The sequence below is a fragment of the Corapipo altera genome, unplaced genomic scaffold, assembly GCF_003945725.1.
Source record: "Corapipo altera isolate COAL_440 unplaced genomic scaffold, ASM394572v1 45, whole genome shotgun sequence".
Classification (NCBI taxonomy): domain Eukaryota; kingdom Metazoa; phylum Chordata; class Aves; order Passeriformes; family Pipridae; genus Corapipo; species Corapipo altera.
Window position 1 is genome coordinate 10,336,083 of NW_020884877.1, and position 10,265 is coordinate 10,346,347.

Here is a 10,265-nt window from a genome sequence, read left to right on the forward strand (position 1 = left end):
TATGTTTCTGGTCAGGGAAAAGAAGAAAAATCTTAATACAGTTGTTCTTTGTCCTCGTTGTAAGTTGGATGAAAAGAGCACTTTCCTGAAGGTATTGGTTAAATATCAGACTACCACCTGAAAAATCAATAGCTAAGAAAACAGCTAAGATATTGCCAAGCTCACAAACAGAGAAAATAAACTCAGCAGAAGCCTGCTTTCCTAACACTTCCAGTTCATTTCTAAGGCTGAAAACTGCAGAATATATCTTGGCTTTTGGCTGCCTTGCTGAACTCACTAGTAAGTATCAACAGCTTGGGAAGTTTGGTTGAGAGTTTCAGTAGTGCCTGAGTGCCTGCAAGTTAATGCCAGGTATGTACCCAGTTAAAGAAATTCTTCAGTTCCTTGCTTTCTATATAAGCTATAGAAGTCTTTTTTTTTTTTTTTTTATATTCTCTTCTAAAACCTTAAGTCATCAGGTTTCAGACCTACCCAAACCCAGGCTGTAGTAGTACAGCTATAACAGGTAATACTACTTACAGAAATATTTTATTTGATGCAGCCCTTTTCTTATTTTCACAGCAGCCTAGATATTGGGGTGGTTTTTTTTGGTTGCTTGGTTTGGGGTTTCTGGTTGTTAGTTTTTTGTGTTTCTTTTCAGTTCGGAGTGTCAGATACTCATCTAGAGTACATTTCTACTCGTGTGGTATTCCTCAACTGTTAATTCCACTATATCTTTGCCTATTCACAACTCATTATATAAGATTAGTAACCTAAATCACATGGCACTGTTCCTAGTCTTTAAGTGGATGATGGTGAGTGCCCTACTGGGGCACCAATACCTTATTTGCAAATAAAATAAGTTGTCACTTAGTGAAAAGCCAAACATTTGTGTGGGCAGATGTCCATTAGCACAAATGTTCATGGATTAATCACCAAAAGGGGTGTGAACACTTTTGAATAGGAAAGCAATTTAGAATTCATGCAAACATTTGTGAATAATTTTCCTAGCTTTTCTTTAACTTGGAGAAGGCCTAATGTTTTGATGTGGGACTCACGGATTATTTCAGCGCAAAATGGAGTATTGGAGTATTAGAAGTGAAATCTGAATTTATTTCATTGTACCTTCAGCTTGTACTTTCTATTGTATTGATTGTGAGACGAAAGCATTTTACAAAGCTTAACTGTGCACTGTACAACACTGTAGCAGCCCAGAGCAGAAGTCAAGGACCATTCTGGGGTTCCTTAAACAGATCAAACAACTTCTGTCTTCAAATCAGCATGTTTTTTTAAATGCTGTATGTTTTAGTGGTATATTCTCATTATTTATTATCTTCAGATGGATATATCCTCCACAGTGCTTTATAAAGTGATCTACCCGATTTTCAGCTACACTTAACTTGCTTATTGAGCATACACTAGCTCTGTATATCATTAAATGCAGCTTTGTGACAGAAGCTGAGACCTCTACCTGTGATTTACAGACTACAGAAAATGTTTCTTAAACAATATAGCCTTTGTGAAACTTGCAAGACATAAAACATTAAAAGGACCCTGCATGTTAAAAGTGTTGCAGGAGTTCGTTGGTGATTAGATATCTTGTTACAGGTGGTTCTCTCCCTGCTGCAGCCAGAGTGAGTTAGAAAGACAGAACGTACTGCAGATAATTTTAATGAAAGCAGATAAGCAAAAAAGCTGCTTGATCGATTGTGAGCATCAAATAAAGGAGCTTTAGGAAAATTTAGATTTGTATTAGAGTCTGTGAATTGCAGAAAACCATTTATGTGACTCCTGACACTAATATTTTGAAAGGCAGTTTGTGAGTATTAAGTGCTTGATCTTTGAAATAGCAAAGATTTACTTAGAACTAAAGGTAGAGAATTAGACCCTTAGCTTTTAAGGAACAAATACTGCAGTTACATTTTAAGCACATGTCTGACTACAATAACATGCCCATTAGTTATAAACACCAGCAGTTGTTCAAGCACAGCTGTTTACAATGATATGACCTGACCTTCATAACAAATGCATGTAACTTAATGAAGACCTAATACTATGAACACAAAATATAAATAAGAAAGGAAGCACTAGGTCTGACCAATATAAGGAACAGCCCTTTTTAGCATATTACTCTCTCTTTCTCATTTTTCCTCTCCCCCTGCTCCGCCCCCATGATTTTAATAACTAGAAGAAAGAATAAGAATTTTTATACAATCTCTGAAGTCTTGTGGTACATACTTGTCTTTCACTTGCCCATGGATATTATCACCGTGAACTTACTTAAATTTTCTCAGCAATAAAGCAGTATTGTAACCTGGTAGTACCATTTTGTAAGCTGGTTATTTGCACTGCAGTGTATAAATCCGGTCTTTTTTAAGGAAAAAAATGACACTCACTAAAACATAGGCAGGAAACCACCAGTGACCAAAACCAAAAGCCCAAGATGCACTTCTGAGTTCACACAGCTGAGTTGAACATCCTGGACAATGATCAGAATCTAGAGAAAACTGCGCTGTGGAGAAAACATAGGGAACAGCTACATGACAAAAACCTTTGTCAATGATGTGAAAGCAGGGAAACAAACAGCCTCTCTGCCTCCTGAAGGTGCAGTTTATGGGTAGAAATGAATGAGAGAGTGAGATAATGCACACCAGAATTGCCTTGTGAGGTGCAACCACGACAGCTAGCCAAAAACACATTAAAGAAGAAATAGGGGTTGTGGGATGTGACAGACATCACCATCTTCCACCCTCATGTTACTTTTGGTGTAATGATTTTGTTTCTTACTGATGAAGCCCAGTTGTGATAAGATACCTAACAGCTATCATTCCCCCCTCATCCACCCCACCAAATCCCACTGTGAGCAAAGAAATAACCATAAGCTTCTTCTCATCTGACCTTCTCTGTGAGACCCTTATACCTGGTAGGAAAAAAAAAAAAAACTATGGGAAGAAATCCAATGTACGCTCAGGAAACAAAATATATAAAAACCACCTTGGGCTGGACAAAACAACTTTCTATTGCTACAGATAGTAATGAGAACAGGAAAATTTAGATTATCAAGTATGGTCATAAGATATATTTTTAAACACTGATGTGCATGGGAATGAGGGACGGGAGAGAATAGAAGGTAGAAGAGGTTAAGCATATATCTAGCCTTTTAAAGCCTTACTGAATTGCAATATCACACCCTAGTTTATCTAATTAGTTAGTCAGACTCATTTTAGTAACAACAGAAAGCAATACTCTCTGTCTCCCTGTAATAACATATAGCTTATCTGATACTAGCAAGAGTTTATCTGTTATCAGTTGCCAGGTAAGAGCAGGGCAGCAGTGCTGCCGTGCCTGCAGAAAGTGCTGGGGGTATTTTTCCTTCCTGAGGTTTGGAGCAGTGTGACTCCCCGAGCCGTGCTCTGCAAACCAACAGCTGCAGTGTATCATGCAGGGCTGCAGCACACTCAGCCCATCAGCTCCTGTAGGCAGCGTGTTCCTCCAAGGGTCCCCAGCTCAAGCCAGCTGGAACCAGTTGATATATTAAGATGGGAGCTTGTGCTTAGCAGCGCTGTTGGGTGAGGGCGCAGGCGCTGAATGAAACACAATCTGACTCTGACCGATTACTGAAAACACATGGTACGGGGAGTAAAATGAGCTAAGGAAATATTCTGAGAGGAAAATCAGAGGAGATAAAAGCAGATAAAATGTCATAGTTGAAACTGTTGAAAAATGTGGAGAACAACTGGGGATGTTTTAAACCATCCTGGTTTCTTAATCTGTTTGCAATGAATAGAGTCTGTGTAACTTATTATCTGATGAGAATGGCTTCTGTACACTTTATTTTTTCTATAGTTTTCAGGCCACAAATGAGAACAACTTTTCAAGTGAGAAATTGTCCTCACTTACTTGCATCAATGAATAGTACAAGCATGTAATTTTGCAGAATTGGATATGGGAAGCAAAATTTAGCACATTTCCAGGATGTCACAGTAGTTCCTTTCACTAGACATAGACAAAGAACAGAATCACATTGTTCGAGGCAGCTCCTTCATTCTTTCTATTTTAAGACAATTATTTGTATTTACTAAGTCTTATTCTAACCACAGAAGAGCAGAAGCAGACATTAGGGCTGCAGACAGCTGGGAAGAGCATGGCAAAGCTGTGCTCTGACGGTATATACATTTCACTGTATCCAACCTGCGCATCTCTTTGAAAGACTGAACTGCACAGAGTAGTATGCAAAAGAATTGGTTGTAGGTCTTCAGAGAGCTACACAGAACACCACATAAGTAGGTTAATCTGCCAGCTGGATTCTTTCTAGAGGAAATTATTTTAGAGACTTGTAAGTGAGCTTTTCTGTTACAAACCAGGAGACAAAATATTGATCCCTTCTCTATCTGTGGGAGAAGATTTCCCCCTAGAAGCTGGGCAGGGAATAACGGGACAACTCTTTGGCATTAGCTGTGAGGGATGCTGTGTGGACTCAGCCAAAGCCCAAAACCTGAAAGGAAAGTCTACAACTAACATCCAAGCTGGTCTGTGCGTTCCTCTAACCTGTCATTTTATAAAAATTTGGGATTTTGAGAAGCATCGATTAAGAACTGAGTGATATTCTAGTAGTGAAAATGGTTTACTCTATTAACTTTTTTTTTTTGTATTTTATTGTTGCTCTATTTCTCCTCCTAAAGAAACTGTTTACAGTTTTTTTCAACTTGCTAAATACTATAATGCTTCATAAACTCTTCCATTTGGGTATTAAATTTGTGTATACAATGAATTATTGCGTAATGCAAGCAACGTGTCACAAGCAAATCCTCTGGTAGACATGGATGCCTAAAAAGTCACGGGTAACAGTTCACTATTTCAGCTCTGAAATGGGTTCTGCATTATGACTGCCTGCAATATAACAGCCAAATTTTGAATCTTCAGATGCCTAATTGCTCTAATACTACTGAGATTTAGGTGTCTAACTACCTTTACAGAGCTGATGCTAAACAATCAGACTCTTACCATTCCACAGAAATTCTTGGCTCTGTTAGTATATCTCCAACTGCATGAAAAATAGTAGTTGCTTTCCTAAAGAGATACTATCCCTGTCAGGCTCTGAGAATGTGGAGGCGGGAAGTATATTTAATATTTCACTCACTGTGCTTTTCTAGGGGAAGGAAAAAAAAAAAACAAACCAGTGGTTCCCAGGATCTTTTGTGCAAGAAGATGGTGGTTAAGGTTACACTCCCACAGCTTCTAGGAAGCCAGTGGGTGTAAATCATACAGTTGGTTTCTGGCTTACTGCCACAGTCAGACAGGTGGTTCTTTGCAGCCCTAAAAGACATGAGGAAGTTGACTTACAATGATAAGTATAGCTCATAGCTTCATTAACATTTCTTTACAACAAGTTCTAGGTAAGGACCTGCATAAAAGTTTAAGATTTTGTATGTACATAAGTTTTGTGTTTGATTTTCTAATGACACAGCTGTGAAAATAGCATTGAAGATTCTAACACTTCTAAGTGATACAGAAAATGAGAAATTTAACCTATTTAGATCTTGCAAGGAAAGAAGAATTTAATTTGGGAGATACAGTTCAGATCCTGAAGCATCATGATCTAAAATCCCAGTCTTAAATGAAGGATTATCAAAGGGTTAAATGAAAGCCAGCCAAATTTTGCCTCTCCAGTATTTCTGGGATTATATTCTGCTCTATTCATTCTTGTTTTCCCCAGGGGAATTATCTGTCCTTCTGCTGCTTCAGCTAAAGATTTTCCCCAAGCTGTTTTCTCACTGTGGTAATAGTAGAAGGCATGATTGTCACTTTGTCCAAAATACTCCCTCTTGGCTGTGAATTCCCATCCTCAGGCCCCTCTGTGCTGCCCCCTCAAACGCTATAAAAGTCCCTCACTTCCTGGGGTCTTACACTCACGGGAAAATATGTGCTGGCAGCTTTTCCAGTAACCATATGAATATTTTAACCACAATTTGAAGCTTCTCAATTATTTCTGCCTAGGTATATTGCCTTTCACTTGTTCCTGTAGATTATATATCTTTGCTGTGTATTTACAGTGATGAACATACGAGAGTAAAAACTAGTGTGTGGGCAATTAGCTGAATGAGTCAAGACTGTTACAGTACTGAAAGGTCAATGTCCCACTGAGATCTATTTTTCACAAGTTACAATTCTGATGACTCCAGATTTACTTTTTACTGGTCAATTTGGTGAGACACATGATATCATGATTTGACAGCAATTACACCACTTGACAGAATACTGAACCTTCATAAGAGATAAGCCTTATTCTCCCACACAAATTATTCTGTTGACTACCAATATTAAATTTCAATCAATACCAGGGAATAACTGCTTTAATAATCAATTATTATCTTCCCTCTTGGTGAATCAGAAGGGAGGAAAAAATAATTGTTTAAAAAATACACATGGTTTGCCACTAATAGCAACAACTTTAGGTGGAAGCAAGTTAACTACTGTGTTTCTGTCTCAAAATTTAACATTTTCTGTTGATATTTCATTATTTAAGATCTTCAGATTGTTACCCATGTACAAATACATTCATGCACTATTTACACCGTAAGATATTCCTTGGCTTTAGCGTATCTTCTTTGACTGATCAACTGATTCAAATACTATAACTTGATTTAGATATGGTATGCCCAAGTCAATTCTCCAGTTTTTTAGTGCACCAAAGTGGGAAGCAGTGATTATTTAATGCTTTACTTGAGTGTTTGCTGGCAAGGAGTTACTTTTCTGCTCTTAACCTGCAGGATAGTAACAGCAATGATGGTAAGCTAATCAGTTGTAAAGTCTTGATATTTATTATGTGAAAGAATCCAATACTCCTTTATGTGAAGAAAGGTGTATTTGTCTAAGAGAGAAAGAGACGCAGATTTTACAGGGAATTAGATCTATAGGCTTCACATCTGACTTGCCATTGAGGCTCTTCAAATAATCACTAACTACATTGGAATCAGAAGTTTAATGTTAATACACAGTCATCAGCACTGGCTGACTCTGTGGCCTTCCCAAAATGCCTGAACATCTCATATATGGAAACTGCTTTCCAGCTTTACAGGGCAGGACCTACTCCTTGTCCATGCTTCTCTTAACCACTCTTCAAAGTCATTGTCAGGATAGTTGCAATGGAAGAAGAAATACTGCTTCTGATTAAGTTTATGATGCTTACACCTAAACCTTTGAGCAATGAATAATGCCTAATAAGTTGTATAGCATAAGAATATAAATATAGAAGAAATATTAATAATGAACCAGACAAGAACTGTTTCAAACCTTTTTTCATAATCTTTTTTTTTTGAGCATGCTGTTTATTTTTTCCATTTCCATTTAATATTTTGTAAAGTCTCAAGAAACTGTTCTTAATTCTCTAACAATCACCTCTTAGCATCACATGGAAACACTGAAACAGAGAAAGCAGGATCCCACTAAAGCCAAGGATAAATTCCAGGGTGCTATCCTCTGACAGTGGATAGTCCCGTTGATGCCAATACAGGTGTTTCAGTGTGAGCATTGCACTTCAAAAGGGATTCCTTCAACTGTTACAAATGTGCAAAGCAAGGCTTGCCTTTTCTTGACTCACTTATACTTGAAGGAAAAGTGGTTGATTAACAGAAGATGAACTATAAGCAGTGATATCCCTTTGGTGCAAGTTATTGAATGTTAGGTGAGAAGATCAGGCGGCCTTGGAAAAATTGTTCCTCTTTTTTAAAAAAAATTATTTTATTTTCCACATTTGCTCATTACTGCACAGACAATTGTAAGGAAAAGCTTTAATACAGGAGTTTCACTACTTTCTATCATTGCTGTTTCGAGCTCAGTCTCACCTAACTCTACTACACATGTAGTGAATCAGCTTGTCCTGCAGACAAGATAAGAAATGCTTGTAGTGGTAGTATTTGTGGGCTACTAGGAAATAGTACAACAGACCATAGAATTCCACAATTGTAGAGAGTTAAATAATGGTTAAAATAACTGGAAAAATATTATAAGTGTGTTTTTTAATAGTAACTGTGTGAAGAAAAATGATTAGTGAATTAGTCCTTTTACATGTGCGATTCTATAAAAATATATGTAGAAAAATGTATTCAGACATATTGAGAAATGATCAAATCTATTAATACCCTGAGAACTTTCATCACATTTTGTTATTGTCAGTGTTGCATGAGTCAATGCTGCTTCTTGGTTAAAATATTCTTAGCAAGTTAAAATCTGGCAGGTTTTCATGATATTTCAGCAATGATAAAAAATCTGTGACTTGATGCAGAATCTTTCTGTGATTCTTCTCACAGTCGAAAGGGGACACAAAAAACTCCTTTCCATCCAGAAGTCTTTCTCCAAAAATGTAGGACCAATTACCTGCTTTATTTCATTGTCCAGAAGTTAGCCAAGACAGAGTATTGTTAGACAGGGTGTTAGACAAAGAGTGTGACAACAGAGACACTTTTACAGAGCTCACAGCCTGAGCAAAAGGCAGAGCAGAGGGCTGGCTCTGGAGCTGTGGAAAGTCCAAGGAAAGAGTGGAACCAGCTGAACTGTGTAGGGAACAGAGGTCTCACCATCAGCTGTTTCTTGTCATTCTAAAACCCCAGTCTTAAATCAGGAATTCCTTGCTGCCAATGGGATACATGACTCTAATTGTGAGCCATCAGTTAGGCTTCCAAGGTTTTTTTTAACATCAGTACTATTATATTATTCACAATATAAGGAGGTAAATATTAAACAAGAGGAGGGGAGAGATTGACTACTTTAAACATTCTTAAATAGTAACTATTTTTGTAATGAAGAGAGTATTAAAATGTCATGCATAATAAATAAAATAATTTGATTTGTTAAATATCAAGTTCATTGCATTAGCAAGTACAAAACCTTGTTTGCATGCCAGTTGAAGATGATATAGGAATACTTACTTTTCTGTTTGACATTGGAGATTCCCAAAAAATGCAAAACACTGTATCAAATTTTGTCAGTGTTTTGCAGAGTGGCCAGAAATTTTCCTTCTTTCACTATACTTAGTGAACACTACTAGTTATAAACTACATATTTGTTAATATTTTATCAAAATCTTACATTTAAAGTAAATAGTTATGTGAAGGAAGCCAATTTCAGTGATGTAAAACACTTTCCCCCCCCTATTCTTTGAGAAGTTCTCTTAAAACAAAATATGACTTGATTGAATTGTTACAAAATAATTCCCAAAGTAATTTTTGCAGTTAATTTCTCTTCTTGATCACTGCAAATGGTGCAAACAGGTATTTAAAAATGTTTGGGGTCTTGGTGGGGGTTTGTTTTGGGGGGTAATATTTCTTTTTAACTGGTATACATTCTTCTATGGCCTGAAGGCTATTAATTAAATTTCAAAATCAAAATTTCATTTAATGTGTATATCCATCAACATACCTCATTGCAAAGTCCTCTATTTATTGTTTCTGTTACAGTGCTGAAATAGAGGACTGCTGGTAAACTTGTATACTGAAATAATTGCATAATAATATTGGACAACCTGAAATTATTTCTTGCCTTGTACTTCAGGGGAAAGGCTGACAATCTCCTGTTGAATAGCCCCGGGACATGTATTCTCAGAGGGTTTTATTAAGACTTCTATTCACGGTTTTACTCTGTCTCTCTTTAATGTAAAATGAGCAATCCTCAGAGAGCCTCAGTTGTGCTTAGGATTTATAAACTATACCTTCAACAATGTTGAATGTTGGTATTCAAGGAACTGAGAGTGCATAACACTCGGACAATAGTTTCCCAGAGTCTGCAAAATGCAGAATTGCAATAGAGAATGTATTTTTCTCATTTATAAACATCTGGACAAACCAGTACACAGTCTAGATCCCACAGCAAATTAGGGCCTGATTTTTAATTAAGTTTGGCATGCATCACGGGGGTGCATATGTTCAGCACATGTTTTTACCTTATACATCTTTTGCTCCATTAGCTAAGTATTGTTCAAAATGAGTTCTGCTGCTGAATACAAACTGTCCAATTTGCTTTACTTGAAAAAATTCACAAAATGAAAAATAATTCACATCTTTGACAAAATGGAGCCATGATTTTTCCTGAAAGAAAATCAAAGGTTGGGAAAAAAAATCACTGAACTTGTAAAATTTTTATAATTAGTTGCCACACACACACACTTTCCGGATTTTGAAACCTCATAGATAAACTGAGATCACCAAAAAGGTGTTAGTTTCTCCCTAATGTTTGAGGATCCACGCACCTCTTCTCCAGTGAAATTGGAGTAACTTTATTGTTCTGAATTA

At 36.9% G+C, this 10,265-nt stretch overlaps 1 long non-coding RNA gene across 2 annotated transcripts in view; it reads right to left on the reverse strand.

The window, feature by feature from the left end:
* The window catches only part of LOC113944415, a 28,692-nt gene extending 19,685 nt beyond the window's left edge, over nt 1–9,007 (reverse strand). For both annotated transcript variants that reach the window (XR_003526667.1, XR_003526665.1), the window contains exon 1: nt 8,907–9,007. This is a non-coding gene — a long non-coding RNA (uncharacterized LOC113944415). The remainder of the gene's footprint in view (nt 1–8,906) is intronic.
* Nucleotides 9,008–10,265: the final 1,258 nt, after the last annotated feature.